The sequence below is a fragment of the Carassius auratus genome, chromosome 24 (assembly GCF_003368295.1).
Source record: "Carassius auratus strain Wakin chromosome 24, ASM336829v1, whole genome shotgun sequence".
NCBI lineage: Eukaryota > Metazoa > Chordata > Actinopteri > Cypriniformes > Cyprinidae > Carassius > Carassius auratus.
In genome coordinates, this window is record NC_039266.1 from 11337827 (window position 1) to 11357014 (window position 19188).

Genomic DNA, 19188 nt, shown 5'->3' on the forward strand with positions numbered 1-19188 from the left:
TCACAGCTCACATAAATAATGTTTTAATGAGCCCCCTCAACCTTCACTTCAATGATGACTGTAGCTCTCTAGGGCCGCCACATGTGGCCTCCAGGTGGGCCAGTCAGACGGGGTCTACCAACCCCAAATTATTCCAAACACCTCCCATTCCTAAATCATCCATGACTACCACTGAACATGCCTTCTAGTCTTTTCTCTCACCCCTGTTTGTCCATTGTTCAACCCCGCTCTCTCTCTCCCTTTCCTCATCTCACGCGACAGATAAAATGTGCGTGCTGAGCAGTCATGGTAAACTGAACCTAATTCTGAGGGCAGGAATAACAGGATGTGTTCCCCTAATTGTTTTCAGAGAACACTGATCCCTTATAAGCATGAGAGTGAAATCCTAGTATACATAATCCTCATTATCCCTCTCCGATTCTAATTAACATGAAATTTAGCAATGCCGAAACGTCCATATGGGCCAGGTTAGGTGGCACTGCTAACAAGAGACTGGTGTTTAAAAATAGAAGAAAGAATGATTATTCCATGGTGGCTGCGAGAAATGCTTCCTCAAATTTATTTTGCATTTCAGAGTATTTTTGTTAGCTTCTGCAATGGTTTTGATGTTTGTGAGTTTATAATTTTATGTACATATTTAATTTTTATTCACTACTATTTAAAATTTTGGGGTCAGTAAGTCAAAAAAAAAAAAAAAAACGTTTCTCTCACACTCATCAAGGCTGCATTTATTCGATTGAAAATACAGTAAAACCAGCGCTATCTCACGACCAATTCGTACGTATTTTACGAGGTGGCTTATTCGTAAGAATTTGTACTACGACCTCACTCGTACGATTTTATACGACCCCAGTGACGGTTAGGTTTAGGGGCGGGGTTAGGTTTAGGTCATTCGTACAAATTCATACGAATTGTGCAACTCGTAAAATACGTACGATTTGGCAACAATCGTATGAATTTGTACGAGTGTGGTCGTACGAATTAATACGAATAAGCCACCTTGTGAAAAATTTACGAATTGCCGTGAGATCGGGTTGGTAAAACCAGTAAACATTCTTGCAATTTAAAAGAATTGTTTTCTATTCTAATGTATTTTAGCATTTAGCATTTAGCAGAAATCATTCTAATATGCTGATTTATTGCCCAAGAAACATTTCTAATTGTTATCAGAATGCACCATATAAGTGGTAAGCAACGCAGAGCTTATTTGTGACTATTAACTGAGTCTGGGTCATGCTGTTTGAAGGACAGCTTTCAGAGATTTCAGGGTTGAGCTCACGGTTTATGCGCTGTCAGAAGAGAGCGAATGAATGAAAACTCCTGCGAGCCCCGTCAAAAGGTCAGCAGGTGAAATGGGGGAGTGCGAGAGTGCAGACCTCAGCGGGGTCAATGAGAAACAAGTGAGCGTCAAGGAACAAGTGTGTCTTTTTATAACTCTGAATAACTGCACAAGGGCACTGTCATCTCTGTCAGCTTAACACCTAGAAACCATTTAGCAACCATGATTTGCCAGTGTGTGTGTGTGTGTGTGTGTGTGTGTGTGTGTGTGTGCGCATGTGTGTGGTGGCTGGAAAGGAAGGGTGCGGAGGTGTATATCTACAATATACTTTTAGAAAACGTTGCTTTATTTATCACACAACAGATGTTTGTTCTGTACTCGGAGGGAAAGTGTGTTCGGCTCTGCAGGGTTCAGAGCTCACCATAATTCATTCGGTCTTATTCAACACTATTCACAGGAAAGACGCCTGTTGATATTACATTCACGCAGGCAATAGGGTTTAATAGCCCACCAGGCAAAACTGGATGTTTTGAGCACAACAGGTGATTTCTGTTCTTTTTTCTAACTCAGTATTCCTTTCCAAGCACTCTGTCTCTTTTGAAAGGAGTAGAGGGTGGAAAGGAAACAAAACATAAATGAATAAAGGACAGAGGAAGTAACAGTGTGCCTATCGTTTCACAGCAGGAACTCCAGGTCGGCAGGTAGGCTAATTTGCCTGCTAACTAGCACTCCTCCAGTGACATTTATCCAAAGTGAATACAAATGAAAGAGCACCTCTGAACTGTCACCACACTTGACTGTAAAGCTGTAAGGCTTCCCACAGTTGAACATGTATGGTTTTAGCATGGACCGAAACAAAAAGAGTGAGTTGTCAGAAAAAGTTGGACAATTTCTCTTATATAACTCAATGAAATTGGTTTGTTAGCCTTTCTAAACCATTTGACGCAAGCAACACTGGCTTTTTCTGTAAATATGAACTTATGTTTTGATCATAAAAACAGATCTAAGGTAAGAGTAAAACTTAAATGAATAAAGACTTCTCCATTTAAGACTTCTAAGTGAACCTTACATGGATGGATGTTAGGAACAGATGAGGTAAAAGAGAATGGATGGAATAAAATAAGGAGAGAAGGATGAAAGAAAGAAAGAAAGAAAGAAAGGGTAGATAAAGAAAAAGTGTAAAAAAGAAAAGCAGGATGGATGATGTAAGGAAGTAGGGATAATAATAATAATAATTCTTTACATTTATATAGCGCTTTTTTTTCTAGACACTCAAAGCGCTTACATAGTCAAGGGGTATCTCCTCATCCACCACCAGTGTGCAGCATCCACCTGGATGATGCGACGGCAGCCATAGTGCGCCAGAACGCCCACCACACACCAGCTTACTGATGGAGAGGAGACAGAGTGATGAAGCCAATCAGTAGATATGGGGATTGTTAGGAGGCCATGATGGTCAGAGGCCAATGGGCGAATTTAGCCAGGATGCCGAGGTCACACCTCTACTCTTTACGAAAGACATCCTGGGATTTTTAATGACCACAGAGAGTCAGGACCTCGGTTTAACGTCTCATCCGAAGGACGGTGCTTGTTGACAGTATAGTGTCCCCATCACTACACTGGGGCGCTAGGACCCACACAGACCACAGGGTGAGCACCCCCTGCTGGCCTCACTAGCACCTCTTCCAGCAGCAACCTAGTTTTCTCAGGAGGTCTCCCATCCAGGTACTGACCAGGCTCAGCCCTGCTTAGCTTCAGTGGGCAACCGGTCTTGGGCTCCAGGGTGATATGGCTGCCGGCATAAATAAAGGAGAGGACACAAAGAAAGTAAAGAAGATATTGTAGAAAAGAATGTAAAGGAAGAAAGGATGTGGGATGAAAGAAAGAAAAAAAAATAATTGATAAAGGAATTAAATAAAAAACGGATGAATGGATGAATGGACAAAAGAATGAATGGATGGATGATGGATGGATGGATGGATGACTGGACAGAAGGATAAATGGATGGATGGACGGATGGATGATGAATGGACAGAAGGATGAATGGATGAATCGACAGAAGGATGAATGGATGAATGGATGGATGATGAATGGACAGAAGGATGAATGGAAGGATGGATGGATGAAAGGACAGAAGGATGAATGGATGGATGGATGAATGGACAGAAGGATGAATGGATGGATAGATGGACAGACGGATGGATGGATGGATGGATGGATGGAAGGATGATGGATGGATGGATGGACAAACAGATGGATGGTCGGATGGATAAGATTGGCAGACCATCAGAGAAAGCTTTCTCAAAAAAGATAAATAAGTGATAAAACAACCAATGTTTTACTCCAAATCGTACTACTGTGCTGTAAAGGTGTATTGTATTGGAGTCTTTCTATGAGTGAGTGAAACCACTTCATGAACTCCAGAGGAGGCTGACAGCATAAACACTCTTCTGATCCTTAAATTGACCAATCATACTGGACGTGAAAATGGAGTAAAATCATTTGTTTCCAGCAAAAATGGGCCAGAATAAGTCGAAAAGTCGAGAAGAGATAAAATGTGTCTCCTTCTGCATAAATAACCATCATTATCAGAGTAACCTTTCAGACCAATTAGGTTTTAGTATCACTTTAGTGCATCATTAAGCCTGATTGTGGTAAAAGCAACAGGTGTAGAGAGAATTAATAAATAAATCAAAATGGGGGAAAAAAATAGATGGAGAGAAACTTTCAAATGTAGCTAAAATATTATTGTCTGATGGTCTGCCAATGCTATCCATCCATCCATGCATCCAACCATCCATCCATCCATCCATCCATCCATTCATCCATCCATGCATCCATCCATTCATCCATCCATCCATCCATCCATCAACGGACGGACGGATGGATAGATAGACAGATAGAAGAACAGAAGGATAGACAGAAAAAAACAGACAGACAGACATATAGATAGACAGACAGACAGACATATAGATAGACAGACAGACAGACATCAAATAAACATGCTAAAAACATTTAGTGATTTGTAAACAGGCTTGTTGTTGTCTGGTTTGTGTGATTTCACTGGGCTCATCTCAGCAGGCAGGAAGTTGTCATTGTCTGCTAGAGGGGGTTCCACACCCACCTGCTTCACGCTGTGAACTGTTTGACTGTTTCCCACTTCCCTGCTAAACTCATACTGGGGCTCCTGACTGAGACATATGTCTGAAAAAAAGAGATCACTTGATCACAATTTTAAGATTTTAAATATAAAATCACACACGTCTCTTATAACAACAAATCTCTTATTGATCCCTTCAAAAAGTCTGCACGAACAGCCATTCATCTGAGAGGAGTCAGTCGACACATTTAAATTGCGTCGCTGCCCCATCAGTCGCCAGAGAGCTGTGAGCTACGTCTTCTCAGGGAGCCGCTCAATGCTTTAAGCAGGACTTAGGGGGGTTTGTATTGATTAGCAAGAGCTCGCTTTCCATAAAATCAAGCTGTTCATTGATACAGCAGGGATGTTCTGCGTGCCCACGCTTCCACCGTGACCTTGTGGCTTTGTTTGTTAATATGTGCACAAATTTACAGTACATCAGACTCCTTTCACTGACAAGAAAATATTTAATGGCCTAAACAACAGATTTACAACAGACGTTTAGCCCTAAGACACATATTTAAACAGCAAGAGACTCCTCAATAGATGTCAGATTCTCTCTGTCAGATGCTTTATGAAGTCAAGGAAAGCAGTAATGTTTTTTTCTCTTACTTCTGTCACATCCCGTCTGACTTCACTGCATCTCTTGAGCCTGCGGATGCCTCACCTGTCAGGGATGATGTCAATTCCCCTGACGCTTCTTCAGATTTGGATAGCACAGATGCACAGTGCAGACACATCACAAATATCACGTCAAGAAAACAAAATGCAGAGTTTGAGTCATCCTCATGCTTGAAAAGCACATAGACGGCGCCTGGGCTTAAAGGTTAGGCCACATATTCTGTCATGTTGAGCCATGAGGACGTTTAAGTCTGGCTTAGGTCCTCTGCTGACCCCACCCATCCGTCTTCCTGCCTTTTCTTGTCCTCTCAATTCTGTGCGCATCAATAAAATTGTAGAGCTGCTGCACCTATCTGATACTTGGATCAGTATTGGCAGAGAAACTGAGCTTTTTAAACAGATCAGGTCTCCATCTATTTCTCATGGCATCAGACTAAAGCTCCAAATTGTTATTGTTAACTAAAAGTAAAACAACTATTAATTTCTTCCCTTTCTTTCTTTACTTTTCTTCTTTTTTTCTGGTAGCTGATATAAATCTATAAATATTATACTAACAAACATTTCCAACCGAAAAAAAAGGGTTACGTTTAAATGGTCATTCCAAACCGTAAGACTTCGGAACACAAATTAAGATATTTTTAATGGAATCTGAGAGCTCTCTTTCACTCCCATAGATAGCAATGCAACATTAATGTTCCTAGGTCCAGAAATGTATTAAGGACATCAGTAAAACAGTCCACGTGACATCAGTGGCTCAACTTAAATTTTGCGTAGGTACGAGTATATTTTTGTGCGCAAAGAAAACAAAAATTACTTTATTCGATAGTATCACAAGGCGTACGCACACTTTACCCTAAGCATGAACAATGCTGATTACGTCAATTACTAGGGGTGCACCGATCGAGATCAGCCGATCGTTATGCGCATCTCATCAGTAAAGCCGGTTCTCTAATCAGCGGTAAATTCCCTCAGGTGCTTGATTTCACATAGAGCAGCTGTTACTACACAGAGCCGTTGTTAACTGAGAAGATGTACAAATAAACGCTGAAAATGAATGTGGATTTGCGCATCTTCTCAGTTAATAATGGCTCTGTATAGTAATAGCGGTTCTATGTGAAATCACGCACCTGAGGGAATTTACAGCTCATAAGAAAACCGGCTTTACTGATGAGATGCGCATAACGATCGGCCGATCATCAACATAAACAATGCTGATTACATCAGTTACGTTCTTGGGTACTCTACAAAATTTTTATTGGAGAAAGTTAAAATTTAAGTTAAAATTAAGATACCGAGTCACACATGATATCACACATGCAAGGCTGAGCTTGTATGCAAACGCTTCATCAACAGTTTTCACATAACGCTGCCAAACTCTCTACGCAGTAAGAAGAAAACAAAGCTGACACACAATCATAAGCGCCATGTTTCACTCTACAGTCCACAGAAACAGCAAGCGCGAGAATCACGTAGCGTTAAAACAAAAGCTGTGGAGCAGAGCCCGGCAGACCACCTTCCAAGGCGACTCATTAAAGCCTTTTTTAAACGCAGACCTCCTTCACCCTGAAGCAAACCCCCGGCTACAAGAATCAATCTACACTCTCTCTATCTGCTATGCCACATTTTTAGGACCCCAGACAGAGATGGATGCTGTTCACAGCCTGACACAAGCTTTCAGAGCAGCAGGGGAGGCGGCAGGCTACAGCTCTATCTGAAAAAAAGCCCTAAATACATATTAAGTGCTTTCTCGCTATCTGCATCACTCTCCCCACACAGTCCACGGTCACAATGCTGTAGGAATCCATCAGACACACTTGCACTGCATTAGAACAGAGGCTGAAGCTTTTCTATAAACCAGGCTATATGGAGAACCCAGAGAAACATCCTGAAAGTGGATGATTTGAGTAGGTGCAAAGGTTATGTATATTATATAAAAATGTGAAATATATGTATGTTTCTTTGAATGGCCTGTGTGGTTATATATGGTAAAAGGTGTAAATGTATGTATTCAATCAGAGACGAACCAAAAACACAGCAAAATATATTTGTTTTTTTATAAAATATTTTTTAACATTACTGTTTATTTTCCCCTCATTTTTGCTCAAATGAGCATAAGACACGCCCTTGAAAACATCTGAATTATTCTGCATACTAAATGCATTACAAATTAATTACCATTCATTTCTCATAAACATCATTAAAACTGCAGCAATTAACACCAATCATTTAATTTTATCTCTGTTGTCATTAGCTATTAAAAAGTGAATGTAAAGGCTAGTGTTTCTTTTTTTTTTCTTTTTTTTGAAAAGACGAAAATGATATAACCATCAATCTAGTTTACCGGCTATTAATTTCTGCTCCATTAAATTTATTATGCCATAACTCAATAGACTACATATACAAATTCAACAGTGACCGTACAACTTCAATAGCTCCACATAAAACGGCCACAAAAATTAATCCATACATTTTTTAAACAAATGTCAACCGTCTTCAGTAAAATGTTAGTGATTTGATGAAGGGTCTTCAGGAATCTTTGCTGTCGCCGTTAAACTCTCTCAGAAACATACGCAGAATCACTCAAACAGCCCTTTCGCTCATCCTATAACGTCATTCACCCACATAAAAATGATGAGCCTGTTAAACCGGGCCTAGAAAGCATGGAAGATCATTTTCAGAAGACTGACAACTCATGATTCAGTCCGAAGAAGAACTGCTGGTAGAATGGCATGGCATTAATAAACTACAGTAAGCCAAAGAGGGGAAAAAAACTCCTGATCTGGCTCTCATCCTTTATTCTCAAAGAACATAAGGTCCAGTGTTTCAAACATAAACAGGATGCTCTCCAAGTCTTCCCTAAAAATAACACCAGAGGTCTGTTGGGATTATAAACTGGACCTCTATTAGTGCCTCTGAAGCACTGTCCTTATTTAAATGCGCAAAAAAGAAACAAGTATTTCAAAAGAGCACTGAGCGGAAATACAGAGACCAAGGGGATTTGTCAACGTGAAGTTTCCCAATCAGTAAGTCAAGGCTAAACTACGGATTGTGGTTGAAAATGACAGCGAAAGAAGGGTAATGAGGTTTTGTGGTTTTAGGACTAAGTAAACATATCAGCCAGTGTGGAGAGATGACATGTGGACATATCTGTTACAACTGAAGCAGAGAGCATTAAAGTGCTCTCTCTCTCACACTCAAAACACATTCGACCCTGCTTTCTTTCTTTGTAGAGCTCAAAAAATCATCCTGAAAGCATTGGCTTCCACCTGCAGAACAGAGACAGTTCAAAGCAGTCGCTATTACTCTAGTCCTGCTCCAATCTGGCAACGCTGCAGATCGAATGAACTATTCCAGCATGATGAAAGAGTCTTTTTTCTGGACTGTACGCTCGCAAAAAAACTTGATACAGCACAAATTTCTCGTTTCAGACTTGCAGGCTTTTAGACATGAACAATACTGTGAACAACCTTGAAGAGAACTTAAAAAAATCCAGCTAATTTTAAATACGATGTCCATGCTGCTCACATCTTGAACGTAATTGTTCAGTTGTAAATAATAATTGAAAGAATTATGAATAATGAATTCTCTCTACAGCCTAGAGGAGACAGCAAATAATGTTTATGGAAACTAACAAATAGTAATTACAATAATCATTAACATCAAGAGCAAGAATGTGAATAACAGTCAAAATACAATCAGTGCTAATTACAACGTGCTGCAACCACATCAGATCTGTCCTGACATAATAACTCATGTTGTCGTACAACATACTTATCTAATCTTCTTCGGAAGCTATGGCAACGTCAATAAACTTTCACGGGTGACAATTACGCCTACTGTTACAGTCGCTCCTCTATTGTAGTCTGATTTATCATCAAGGTTGTGTTGCACGTAACCACAGCAACCCTTCACTGTCTATCCGACTGAATAAGTTAGCGCATCATTAGCCCTGACCTGTCTGCTCCTCAGACCAGCTGTTTCCTCAAGCCTGACTTATTCTACAAGGGTAATAAAGTGGCAGCCATTGTTTTATTCTCCTAAGACTGCCAAGACTGTTCTGTGATCAGTACGGGAGCACTACCCCTGAATGGAGATGTGGCGAGCTGAAGCTAAATATAGATGAGGGACAAAACCGCTGGTAAACAATGGAAACACACAACTCACTTCAGGGCAGCTAAGTGTGTGAGAGACTATGATGAATGGAATTATCACATTTTAAATGGTAGTTTACAGCAAAATGGATATTCTGTCGACATTTGTTCACCCTCGCCCGTTCAAAGCGTATATGTGAAAAGTTTTTAAAGTTTTTTTTTCATATGATGAAAGTCAATGGGGTCCAAAGACACACTGTGAAACTGTGATACATTGCCATTCAAAAGTTTGAGATAAGAAAGATTAAAAGGAAAACACACACACACACACACACACAGAGAGAGAGACAAGAATGAATGCTTTTATTCTGCAAGGACGAATCACAGGAATAAATTAAAATATTTAAAATGTGAAAAATGTAAAATATCTTCAAACAGAACAGTCAGAATAGTTATTTTAAATTGTAATAATACTTCACAATATTGCTGTTTTTCGGACAAATTAAACGCATAAACCTTTTTACATATTCTATTTTTCACAAAAAATGTAAGTTTGGAAATGACATGAGGGGACATAAATAATTGTTCAATTTTGGATTCAGTTCACCCCCCCCCCCCCAAAAAAATAAAAAAAAATAAAATTCCTTCATTAATTAATCACCCTCATGTCATTCCAAACCCTTAAGACCTTTGTTTATCTTTGAAACACAAATTAAGATCTTTTTGATTAAATTCAATAGCTTTCTCACCCTGCATAGATAGCAACACAACTGACACATTCAAGGCCTAGAAAGGTAGTAAAGACATTACTCTGTGACATCAGTGGTTCAACCGTAATTTTACTAAGCTACGAAAATAGTTTTTGAAAATATGATGACTTTATTCACCGATTTCTTCTCATCGATTGTCAGTCTTCAATGCGTTCATGAGAGATATTCTCATATAGCTTCATTACATTACAGTTGAACCACTGATGTCACATGGACTATTTTAATGATGTCTTAATGATGTCTTTACTACCTTTCTGAACGTGATAGTTGCATTGCTCTCAATATGGAGGGTCAGAAAGCTCTCGGATTTCATCAAAAATATCTTAATTTGTGTTCCAAAGATGAACGAAGATCTTCGTAATTAATTACAGAATTTTCATTTTTGGGTGAACTATCCCTTTAAGATCTTTTGGTATTTTGTCCGATTATGTAAAATGAACAAGGAAAGTGGAACAACAGGCTCTCTGGGCTGTCTAGCTGTGCAGGTGCTAGTTACAGCATACTAACAACTTAACAATAGCTGGTGACACCTTCGTAGCACATGTAGGCCAGTGGCAGACTAATAACTTGGGTTACATATAAGAAAAAAAAAACAATCTTCATATTACTAAAGCATCCATGGGGCGTTCTAAAATAAAAGCACTTTCAGTGTAGAAGTGTTCGACACAATGGCTGACATATAAACGTAATGATCTCATGTTGACTAAATTATTGCTTTAGGACAATAACAGTATTAAAGAATTTAGAGTTTAGGTTAATTCAGTGACCCAGAGTTCTTTTTTTTTTAGTTTTTTTTTTTTTTTTTAGTTTAGGACTGTTTTAACACGTCCACTGGGATTCAGTGTTGAATCCGCACTGTAATTCGAACCGCTCTCATTGCCCAAAGGTATCTCATCATACTCTTTCAGAATTCAGCACTTTTTTTTCTGCTTTACATTCCCGAGCCGCTCTGTCCTATGGGACCTTAACGACTGTGCCTTTGCAGGCGAATGAACTCAAAGGACTTGCACTGCTATGATCTAAAAGTAATTTAACCATCTGGACCAGGGTCACGTTTTTCCAGAAGCCTGCTGGTGGCGTTACACTATACACATAGACTATATAGAGCTTAGGCTTAAAAATGTATCCTACGCTGAAGTGCAACTACCTTTAAGCAAGTAAAGAAAAACTGAAGAGAGCTTGGACATCTTCCAGGTCTTGAATGTCATCATATATTCAGCATGGGTAAAATGCATAAGGGTACAGTCTGGAGAGATCAATGGAGCAGGAAAGCTATGAACCGCTGATTTCAGGAATGCCAAACGTGTTTGGAATCATTAAGCAAATGCATTTGCTCTCCAAATTACTTGAAGTGGTTATTTCCATTTTCCAAAATTTCACAGTGAGTGATTAAAAAAAGATTGCATTTTACAATTACTGCCTGGTTTTGAATGCCCAAAGTTGATGCCTAATGACCTGACACATTCTCTGTTAGATTAAACTAAACATGTCTGATCACAACAGCAAGTGTGACGACACAGTCCGGACACACTGCAAAGGTCACAATGCAGGAAAATCAAATACAGAAAGGTTTATATATGACCACTGAGCTAAATGAGCTTGATGAGCCATGGTTGAAAGTGGCTGTTAACGTAGAGTGGGACATCAGGTAAAGTGGAACAAATACATTTCATGATTGAGTGTCCTTTAAATAAGAGGAGACAATCAAACGTAGCAGTCATTAATAAAAACCCGCAAGAGTCTTTGTCAGTCTGAAAATGTCTTCATTTGTCTTACATCATCATTGTGATTAAGCTTAAACATATAATCAATCCAAACGAAAGAAAAAAAAACAATAGTAAATGAGAATACTTCTCTTAAACTATTAAGAATATAAATCAGCTTAAAAAAAATCACTGTGCTGTATGATTAAAACACTAAAGAATATTGAATTACAAATAAAGATGCATGTTACAGAATTGCAACAGCTTTGTTATAATACATACATGACAGCAAATACGAGTTACATCTTGACAGCTCGCTTTAGATGATTACTACCATGATGGTCAATTACATATTTTCATATTAAGCGAAAATATGTTTATTTAGTTTAATAGTTCAATAAATGTGTTGTATAAAAGTTAGTTCCTCTCGGCTGGAGATAATGAATTACACAGGCTAAATCAAATGACCAAAATAAAATTCTGCCTCAGTTAATAATTTTCAAATCATAAAGAAAGAATTAAGACACAAAACAAAGTTTAACTGTATTTGAATCCATTCTTTAAAACTAGAATGCTTGAAAATACAGAATCTAACTGGAAAAAAAATCCATCAATATCAAAGACTTAGCAATGTAGACTAGTTATATACATCTTCTGCTAGCAAACAAAGCGCACAGATGCTGAATGAAGACGTGAAACTGTTTCATTGCTGTCAAAAGCTGCTTCTCCTCCAGACTGTAAATTACTCTGAGGCAGCACCACCACGCGGTAAATATGATTTCATCAGCAAAAGTTCCACAAAACAGACGTGGAAGCACAAATGCGTAGTGGTAAAAATGATTTCGACAATGTTTTCCTCATTAATGAGAAAAGTGAAATGACAGAGGAAATATAAACATGATAGGCTAAATAAAACAGAGTCAGAATGTTTAACGGTTTTAGGAACTTAATGCATTTGAACACGAGAAACACAGAAACCGTAGGCTATTTGCATTGTTTTGCCAAATAGTCCCGTAAAGGAAAAACATAACGAGTCACTTACCAAATAAAGTGCCACAATATTCCTCCTGATCATGTAGGTGAGAAGAAGCAAAGAGTCAGAGAGTTTTTTGAAATATATGACGTGTAGTATTCCAAATATCTCTACAGTCCGCACAGGGGGGAATAGTCCGTCAGAGCGCAGCTTTCTGTACGAACTCAACCTGTAAGGTAGGGTACGCGAATAAGACCCAACGACTTCCACTACTTTCCCAGAGGACAGTGAGAGCGCAGCGGCCGAAGACGAGCAGCAGTGCCGCGGAGTCCAACTCACTGGACACTGACAGTTTGTGTGAAGCGCTCCAGTCAAGAGAGCGACAGAATGAGACGCGCTGCCAGCGAGCGCCCCCGTGTCTACAGTGAGCAACGCGACGCGACAAGACCAGAGCGTCCCATTGAGCCAACGCGCCTGTCTGCACTGCGCGCGTGGACAGCTTCATTGATGATGATAGGGCGCTCTAATTTGTACAACACACAGAAGAACATCATTTGAGTTTACAATGCGTGAAGTGGGAGCACTTGATTACTTGTGTGTATTGTTTTTTATCACCCTGAAAGGTTTAACAATCCTTTTGACCTTTTTTTTTTGGACTGGTTCTTATTACAGTAGCGTAAGACACCACCAGAGGTCACAGTTTACATTAGTGCTTATACTGATTTTATTGATTTATTTATTTATGATAAAGACGGTATACAGTTACAAGAAAAATAATTAGACTTATGTCAATATGAAATAATAAAATAAAATAATTAGAAAAAAAAAGACCACTGAATGACACAATTTTCGTCTTTTGAACACAAAAGATGATATTTAAAGAATTTTGATAACCAAACAGTTGACGGTAGGCATTGACTTCTTATTATAATTATTATTATTATAATAATTATTATTATTTCATACTAGAAGTCAATGGCTACATCAGCTGTTTGATTAACAACATTCTTCAAAATCAACATTGAAATTAAAAATTATTTTGTGCTCAACAAAAAATAGAGATGTTATTCCACTGAGTCACTAAATAATTGTATAAATAATAAAGGCCTGTTCTAGATAACAACATCTAGGCCTAGCCTATATTTGCATCCACACAAACGGATAATAATGTTCTATTAACTGCAGTCCTGCTGCTAATGTATATTGTTTATCTGCTGAAAAAAAAGAAAAAAAAAGTTCTGATTACAACAACATTGCTCCGTGTTTTTATCTTTATAACTGTGGTGTGAACTTCCCTATTTTCACAGAATTAGATTAGAATATTTATTATACAACTTTACCATTACAGTTATCGTTCATGTGAACAGCTCATATTTTATATGAAAAAAATTCAATATTTGGAATAGTTTAAGCCAAAAGTCTTGCATTAGTGCAAAAGAATACAAATTAGATCTTTATTTTAACACTCTGAATGCATCGTTTCACACTTGCAGTATAGTCTACAGTGCATGTTATATTAATATACTACATTTAAATATTCCAATAAACTTCAACACAGTGGAAAAGGGAATTCAGAGTTATTTACAGCTATACAGAGTAAAGGATTTAATTGTACTTGCTACGGTGCAATGCTGCTTTGGAAGGAGGCCTGTTTTTCAGCATCAGAAAGTATAATGACTTGGATAATGCCCTACTTGTAACAGAGAGTTGCTATGCAGCCAGGCAAGGGGGAGAGAAAAAAAATACAAATAAAAAAGGAACGGCTGGTCCAATATTACCGTATATGCAATTGCCTACATGGAAGCAGAGTATTAAATTCCATGAATGACATACTGTCTCTGTGACTCAACTCAAACACCACAGAGGAGTTCAAAATGAGTGGCAATAAAACATTTACATTTGGATAATGCACAGTGATCTTGGGACACAAGGAGATTAAACTCGTTATCAAGTTTAAATGGTGACTAAAACTTTAATCCTGCGACAATCTTATTTGCTGTTTTCATTAGCCAGAAAACACTGCCAAAAAGCAATCAAATATATGCCAGCCCGAAGGCAAGCGAGATGATCTGCTATTATGAGGTCCATAAAAAGGATATAGAGGCTTCTGAGGACTCACGAATCAAAGAGGATCCTGTATTGCTTGACAACTGTGTTTAACAATACATAATTCCAGACTCCCGATGAAAGCTTTGAAGACAGTCTAATAACTAAGTTGCCAGGCAACTGTCTGCCAAAGTTAAGACCCCTTCACCTGGTTCTTATGTAGGTTTTTGAACAAGTTTTGGCAGGGCAGAGAGATTATTGACTACACAAAGAAAGAAAGAAAAAATGGAGAAGAAACGCTGGTAAATTTTTACTAAGGAATGGAAATGAAACATGGAAGTCCGTTTCTGCCACAAAAAAAAAAATTCACACTTCTGATTTTACGAAATTCTGAATTTATATTTCTGACTTTTTTTCTCAGACTGTTATGAAAATAAAAGGTTACTGCAACTTTTTATCTTTCTAAACTTTTCATTGAATTCTGAGTTTATATCTTACAATTCTTAAACTTTTTCTCCTCCAATTCAGACTTTTTTTCTTGCAGTTTTGAGTTTAAACTGAAGTTCCGACTGATCACAATTCTAAGTTTATATCTTGCAATTTAGATTTTTTTCTTCTTCTAGAATTTGGAGGAAAAAAAAGGTGACTACAACTTTTTATCTCATAATTCAGATTTCTCTTCTTCCAGTTGTGTTTCTAACTTGCAATTCGGATATTGTTTTCTGAATTCTGAGAAGTTTACCGCAATTAGTTTTTCTCACAATTCAGACTTTTTCTTGAGTTTCTAATCTTACAATTATTACAATTTTATTGCAATTCAAACTTTTTTCTCAGAATTCAAAGAAAAAAAAAGTTAATTATGACTTTTTTCTTGCAATTCTGACATTTTTCCACACAATTCTGAGAAAAATGTAATTGCAACTGTTTAACCCATAATTCAGAACTTTTCATGAGAAAAAATTGTGAAATATAATTTTGCAATTATGAGAAGTATAGTCAGAATTTAGAGATAAAAGTCACAATTAAGTTTTGTTGTTTTTATTTCGTAGGTGAAACAAAAGCAGAAATGTATTAAACTCTGAATAAAGCCTGAATTGTGACATAAAAAGTCGCAATTACTTTTTAAAGGTTTTTTATTCTGTGATGAAGACGAGCTTCTATAAGCAACACACTGAATTAAATGTAAAATTTTAAAGTAAGCAGTATTTTCTTGTAAAAGGTTCTCCAGTTAGCTTAGTTTTATTTACAGCTTCATTAAGAAATCATGTGTGACACTGTATTCATCTGGACATGCAGCAAAAAGCCTCATTGCTCAAACCCGTCACCACTTTTGCAACAGGACCATGTCGACCAGCCTTGTACTGCACAACCTTCATCCATCACCAAACAACTGTTTGCCCCCCACTGGGAGCATTAAAACAAAAGGGAAGCATAGAGCTAAACAACTACCACAGCAGTGATTCCATCATAACTGACAGGGGTCCCTGGGGCCACTCAGGGTACCATGAAGGAGGATGTCAAGCTGCCCAACTAAGTCCATCAGACATCATTCACCTCTGCGTACCTATCGCAGCTCGCTGGGGCGTAGTAAATAGTCCCTGGGTCAGGAAGCGAGCCGGCTGTATTGGAACTACTGACCTCTGTATGAAGAAGGAAGTTCCTAGCTGGAGTGGGTTTTGTGAAGTGATGCTCAGAGAATAAAAATGGATGAAGAGATGTAATGAAATGTACTGTTTCTCTCTTTTTCCACTCGCTATATATATCACTCCACTCCCCTGTTTCTTTAAGTTCAGCCAGTTGCAGACTGTATTTGTCACTGTCCAGCCTGCTTCGACATGATGGATAGGATTAGAACATTTTCTTATTTTAAGAGCATGACTGAGAAGTTAGTAATCTGAGCATTACGGAGTCGAGTTCACCTTCAGCTTTAAAACCAATTTAGGTGCTCAAAATGAATATGAGCTTTTAAAGTGGCCATACAAGTATTAAAAATCAGTTCATACGGAAATAAAGCAGAGGCTCAAATTTCCGAGGATATTAACCACGATTAAATTACTTTATTTTAGCTCAATGTGAGGCCCAAATGCTCAATGGGTTCCATAAAGGAACACTGCAGGGGATAGAACTAATATATAATATTAAGTGAATTTCGACTCTCGTCAGATTAATTTTTTTTCCCCTCATGTGGAGACAGAGGAGATGCAGAGAGCTCCTGTTTCAAGGGAACTTCCCTTCACTCCATAACAAACACACTGAGGCCTTTCAGTGGAGGTTAGAATGCCACAGCCCACACGGTCACAACCTTCTCACCTCAAACCCAAACAGACCAAAGGCTAAAGCTTACCATTATACAAATTACAGGTTATCCTCCTGTGCACTAAGCAATTTAAGATAATGACTATTCAGATTTGTACACTCAGGATGGAACTTAAAAAAAAAAAAGAAGGCTATAAAATAAGAATTTTACGTATACATAAAAACAAAAAAAACTTTTCTTAACAGAATGATTAGTGAAATTAAGTGCTTGATTTTGAAAATGTTGATCTTCAACCTCAGAAGTTTATTTTATTTATCAGGACAATGCATACAGTACAACAGTACACCTGTAAGATGCCAGAGTTAGCCGATGGCTAATTTTCATCTGTAGTCCTGTTTGCCAGTTGTACATTGGCATCCTAAGGAAAGTACAAGTTCAAAAGTTTGCATGTACATACATCTAAAATTGTGAAAATGTAAAAAATCTCACTACAATAAGTTCTAAAAAACAACATAATTATACACACAGGCATTAGCTTCATGTAGCATGCACTGTCAATGCAATAATTAATAAAAGCTGTATTTTATATGAAATTTGAATTTTTTTGCAACCCTGCTACAAAACTAGAGTGACGTCCACATATTTGAAATAAGAGTAACAATAATAAGAATGTGTTTTTGTAGTTACTAATAAACTTACATTTAGAATAAATACTTTTTTTTTTTTTTTTTTTTGCTTTATACAGATCAAAGTCACAAGCAGAAGATAATGCAGCATGAAAAATGGTTGGATGGATTTTTTTTCTTACAATAACATAAGCTTGCTATTAAACAGTATTTAAAAATGATGTTAGGACACTTGATAATAACAACAACATATCTAATGCTTGCCACCAGAATTCTCTGTTGTTTAAAAAAAAAAAGAAATGGACATAAAATTGTACCCTGGAAAGTGCTTTATCTAACAACCTTATTACACTTATTTAATTAATATAAAAACCACATTTTATAGCATTTAGCTTCTTGTTAGAATTTAAAAGATTTGCTATTTAACTTACCATAGAACTTATTTCCAGATGCACCCGGTGACTTCTTCCTAAAGCAGCATATTCATTATTATCAGTACACACGGTTTGATCATGCTGTCATGGTGTTTGCTAATCTAAAATGTTGCAATTAAGTTGAGCTTCAAATCATGATTCGCCCACCTCAGTGCAGGTAAACATCCATCATCTCTCACTCCCCCAGAAGAGGCCACTGCAGCTTAACAAGCTGCCCAAAAAACACTCGCATGAAAACAAGCAAGTTTACATTGGGGTAATTGGTTTCAGGCACACACCAGACAAGTTAATTAATTTTAATTACTCACCATGAACGGCAGGGGTCAGGCAAAAAGAGCAGCCGGGGGTGGAAAGAAGTTTAGTTTGCCACCAAGTTGCTCACTAGAAATAAAAAAATAAAAAAAAGCAAACTTTGTTGAGACAAGAGGGCAGTTTGTTGCAGCTACTAATCTTCTTTCAGCGTCTGCCTCACAATTTCAAAGCTTGTCATAATATTTACTGCACATCATGATTTGGGTGCACTGAAATACTACAATAATATGGATTACTCTTTTCATAGTTATCTGATCTTATGATGTTACAAATCATAAGACTTACTGCATCTTAGACAGCTGCAAAAATGCAGATTGGAATTACAGTGTTTTTAATGACGGAAAAGACTCCAATGAGATGTACAAATGAGAAGGTTCTTGGATATACCACCCTTTGTTAGACCAGAGAGATCCTTATAATTACTTACATGGTCCACTTGCTTTCTAGAAATTGGATTGTGTGGAAGATGGTGGGCCAGTTTCACAACAAATGTAATTTCATGCAGTGCAGTGATAGCAAAAGAGCAGTGATAAAGCACACCGATATGGGTTTGAGACATCTCAGTAAAATCTCATGTTTAGACAGAAAGGACAATAAAGGTAGGTGTTTTTAATGTCAACTTGAAATGGGCTCGCAAGCCATTTACTGAGCTAATACGACATATTCAATGAAGGGAAAAAGTAGGAGATAACTTCTTTTTTATCCATCATTGATTGGGTGTGAAAAGTTAGTGTTATTTGCTAGAATGGCACCAGTTGGAAGGGAGCTAGAGGTCTTGCTCTAGGTAACATAAAAAAATAGATTACATATATTGTGACGATCAATAGAGAAAAATATGTGCTGCTTCCCCCCCCCCTTTTTATTTTCATTGTAAACATGAGCTAGACCAGCGTTTTGTGCTCAAATCTTTTGCAATGTCTTATGCATGACCAAGTGT

The 19188-nt window shown here is 37.8% G+C and overlaps 1 protein-coding gene and 1 long non-coding RNA gene across 3 annotated transcripts in view; both read right to left on the reverse strand.

Moving 5' to 3' along the window:
• The window catches only part of sema5a (sema domain, seven thrombospondin repeats (type 1 and type 1-like), transmembrane domain (TM) and short cytoplasmic domain, (semaphorin) 5A), a 123343-nt gene extending 110296 nt beyond the window's left edge, over nt 1–13047 (reverse strand). The window contains exon 1 of one of the 2 annotated variants that reach the window (XR_003275562.1): nt 12646–13047. The gene's annotated coding sequence lies outside the window, so the exon portion shown is untranslated. The remainder of the gene's footprint in view (nt 1–12645) is intronic. The other variant, XM_026201021.1, reaches the window with a different exon arrangement.
• A 4162-nt stretch (nt 13048–17209) lies between these two features.
• LOC113042746 (uncharacterized) lies at nt 17210–18307 on the reverse strand. The gene is made up of 3 exons (XR_003275615.1): nt 18087–18307; nt 17937–17974; nt 17210–17297 (listed from the first exon to the last, which is right to left on the reverse strand). It is a non-coding gene; the product is annotated as an uncharacterized LOC113042746 (long non-coding RNA).
• Nucleotides 18308–19188: the final 881 nt, after the last annotated feature.